The following is a 4,646-nucleotide window of genomic DNA, read 5'->3' on the forward strand; positions in this document are numbered from 1 at the left end:
AAACCATACTGATGAAGACGATGAAATGGATGCATTGTCCGAAGAAAACAAATTTATATTATCAGACTTAGAAAAGAAATTATTACACATTAATAATATTTAATACTATATATACATATAATGCAATAAGTAGTATAATTATAATTAAGTGATGCTTTAAATGGCTGACTTTCCATTTTATTAATAAAATAACGATTATAATATATTTTCTTCAACAATAAATGCTTCATCAGAACGTCCTAGAAGAAGAAATATTGCTATAGCTATAAATTACTCAATATTACTATGTACTATACTCTATATATATTGAGATATATATATATATAAACTCTATTTTTTGAGAGCTGTAAAATTTTAAATCGAAAAAAATTAAAACAATTTTAACAAATAAGTCAAATACTTTTTCATTCGAGAGACAATTTTATAGCAGTTATAACCAAAAATGGTTTGGATTACTAAAACGTTTCAAAAACGACTATCTGGAACTTAAATTTTTCTCAAATTTTTTAAATATTTATGGCTACATCTTACATATGCTCAAAATTGTTTTTGATTTACTTTATTGATCAAATACTTGGACAAAAAATACTCGTAATTCACCAGCGATAAATCACACAGCTCTATCTTAATACCATCGAATTTCGGCGTTAATAGCTATTATAATTTCTCCGATAATATAACAAAATTCATTCAATGCATTATCATTTTCTTAATTTCTAATAAGTTTAACCCAATAATTCCATAGGACCATAGAACGTTCCATTAAACAGTAAATTTTGAAGAGTGCATTAGTAGTTGCTAGACCGGCTTTAGTTCTTTATTTATATATGCTGATAGCATAAGAACTAATTTTGGTGAATCATCTTGCAAAAACATATGTCCGAACAGTGAGCTACATTATAAACATTTTTCACTAAATATTATTTTAAACCTTGCCAAAATTATGTCTTAAAAAGATAGTGTAAGATTTCAGATTAATTACACAGTATGATACCAAATCTTATTTATTTCTTAACGGTTATATTGTAGATTATCTTAAGCCTACTTATCTCAAATTTGTGGACTGTTCTTCTCGAAGACATCTTGATATCAATAGCAAGTAAGGCCTCAAAATTTGATATGTCAAAGGATTGACAAAAAATTTTTTATTCCAAGAGACAAATTATGTATATTCAATAAACTTCTTAAAAAAAATAAACATTTTATATTAGACAAATTCCTTTCATATTATTCTTCTTCTCTCAGAAGAAAAAAAATTCTTCACATAGTTTTTTTGACACTCTCTCTTTTTGAGAGGGAAAAAGAAGAATTATGGTAAGTTAAAGATTCTTATCTATTTTATTTATAGCAAAAAGACATGAATTTCTTAACTCTTAAATTAAATAAATTATTTGTTTTATTTTTAATTCCTTAAAATATTTGAAACGTACCAGTTATTGGCAAAGACTCAGAGTGTAGAAGAATAGATTTGAACCTAGTAGCCTCAAATTAACGGTTGTAGGATCGGAAAAAAGAAAATGAAACTTCTTTTTTGTTACACAGTGATGTCAACTGTTTCGGTGCCGTTATATTTAAAAACAACCTATGAAAACATGACCCTGTATTGTTATTGATAGAGATCCAGTTGTCTACAAGAAAAACGGTGTTCAAATTTGCACATATATGCCTTAAATAAATCTAGAAAAAAGTTTTAGCTGTTATATTTTAAAACAACACCCTGTATATAGTAATCTTCTTTAATAGCAATGAAAAGCTTATAAATAAATGATATCAAAATGTACATAAAGAAGATTATTGCTTATATTAACTTAACACATCAATGTAATAAAAACTGAATGCATTTCACAGCAAATCTGTCTCGTGACTTGGCACAAACAATGTCCTGACAACTTTCTCTTCTATTTTAACGTTTCTTGATTTTCTAAAAATAATCATACCAATTTGTGGTTTCACTAGTTTTATTATCTAATGCGAGTTGGCATGACTCATTGTTACCGGGCGCATATTGTCCGTACGTAGCCCCTATCATACTAATAAAATTACCCTTACTCGGATTCGGATTCGGAGACAGAGTCCATTCAATGGTTTGCTTAATTGATACAAAAAAACAATGCAATTTAGGTAAAAAAGTACAGTTTATGTGATCCAAGACCATTAATAGCAAAAACGGGGGTGCAATTTCGAACGTTTTTATTGACAGTCGTAAGAAAAGTAAATAAATACAGGTGTGTGTGGGTTAGGGTGGGTCGGAAAAAAATGAAATACATGGACTTATAGTAAAGGACAACTTTCGGTTGCACTTTATAATGCATCGCACATGTGTCGACCAAGATAAAACGTCCTGATAAATGCTTAATACATATCAATTTATATAATTAACGATTTTTTTTTGTACTGTACTCAGTATTGGGTGTGATTCAGTCGAAAGTTTTGTTGGTGCAAGTACGACTGGAATTCATTCAAAACATTCGTTGAAAGCAAAACTGTGTAAAAATTGTTTGCTCTTATTTCTGCATTATGTAATTTTTAGTTCAATAAACTCAAAAATCGAACAGAATATGAAATACTTGGTTCTTGGCTGTTCGCTATTAGTTGGTAGTTGGTAGCTGGTAGCTGGTAGCTGTTGTTTCTATGTTCTTTTGTTGTCTGTTACTATAGCAATTTGCATATTTGTTGGTGATTCTTAAAAGCCACTTTTTATTTATTCAATAAATGAAACATTTTAGTTTCTTACTAGTTTCATAACACCTCAACCCTCTTTGCAAATTTTTTGTGTCAAAGGCAGTGGCGTACGCTTACAATGGTTTCCTCCATAGTAAATAGTGACTCAATGTACTGTAAACTAATTAAAATACTTTCTAAACATACATAAATACATAGCTTGAATTCTTTTATACTGTACTGATATAAAATTAAAACAAACACAATAAAAATAAATTTATATGCAGTTTATATGCATAGAATAAAAATAGTTAAATATATTTATCTATTGACTAAATTAAAGTCTTACTAATATAATACCGTAATCGACAGTTAATGTTGTCATACACTAAAATAACTTGAAATATAAAAAAAGACAACCTATAATCTAATGTTTTTCCTTTTCTAAAAGGATGGCAATAGCCATCCATAGACATCTTCTTTGTTAGAATACTTTTCCAATCACTTCTCTCAATTTGGTTCCCATTCATCGACTCCCTTCTTCAACTTTGTATTCTTATTGCTCTTAAATAGTTTTTACTTTTATTATCAGAAGAAATAGTAGACATATCATTTATAAGCATAAGACCAGTGCTTTTATAAATATTCTACAAACACTTTTCTCTATCGGTAACTGTTTGTCGTTTTCTTTGCCTATTTTTGTATTTTGATTTCTCTTAAATTGCTACATATTACTTAAACCAAGTTTTTTTTTAAATGTCCTCTTTTTTATTACCGATTAGATATCGTGTCATTCGATTTCTTACTGATAGAAGAAAAGAAGCTTACTTAATGAACTACTAGGGCACCATGCTAGAAGATTGAATGTACCCTTCAATCATAGCTGTCGCAGCTGGGGGAAAGATAAGAGTTCCTCTTATCTGATCTTGTTCAGTTAGAAAACCTGCCACTAAATAGCATTTTGATCTTTGCCAAAAGTTCAATGTGGTTTTAAAACCTGAGTTTTCCTCTATATACGGTAACACAATGGCCCAATAGGCCTATGTGAATGCCCTAAGGATCGCCGGTATAACCTAGCCCAACTTATTTAGTGAAATAAGAGCTGACATCAAGATCCTGACTAAACAGACACGTTCATGAAAAGATTTAGAAATCGCTGTTATAAATAATGTAGAAGTTATACGGCTAAAGGAAAAAGATATACTCAAACAAATCTTTTGCAGCTGCCAAATACTTACTTAATTTTTTTTTTTACGGAAGTTTTCAGTGTCAAGATTAAACACTTTATGCCATTTCTTATGGGTAGAAAATAATTTCCTAACTAACAAGAAATTAAGGTCCCGTTTTAAGGTAGAACCGTTGGGTTCATATGAGTAGGTAAAGTAGTAGGAATATCGAATACTCAATTAGCTTTTTAAAACTATTTTGATTTCACATTCTTCGTAATTTTTGGTAGAAGGCTGTGCATATCTGAATCAATTGGACGCATTGATGAATGCAAGTTTTTAGCCAATTTTAATGTTATCGCTGAGAAAATTGAAGAATAGAACGCCCATAAACTTTAAACCTGGATATGGATAAGCCTAAACAAGAATATAACAGATGTTCGTGTTTTTACTGCGAGCGCCGTTAACACCATTTAAAAGAATTTCGGCTCACAAGGTCACTGTGGCTTCTTGTCATCCTGTATTCCAGTGTCTTATATATAACAACCAATATTTTCTTAAATAATTTCAACTTATTTCCCGTTGGATCTACGTCAGTTGATCAATCTAATTGATTATTAATAATAAGCTTACCTAAACTACTAATTGACCACACAGTTCTTATGTGCTGAGACTTGACGTTCCTTATGACCTTATTGAACCAGTACTTGGAGTATTTACATCTATTTCCATTTTCAGCAGCTATCTAATAAAAATCAAAAAAAGACAATCACATTTGCCGCAATTAAAATTATTATAACCGTTTCTTATTCTATCCCA

The sequence above is a fragment of the Teleopsis dalmanni genome, chromosome 2 (genome assembly GCF_002237135.1).
Source record: "Teleopsis dalmanni isolate 2A chromosome 2, ASM223713v2, whole genome shotgun sequence".
Classification (NCBI taxonomy): domain Eukaryota; kingdom Metazoa; phylum Arthropoda; class Insecta; order Diptera; family Diopsidae; genus Teleopsis; species Teleopsis dalmanni.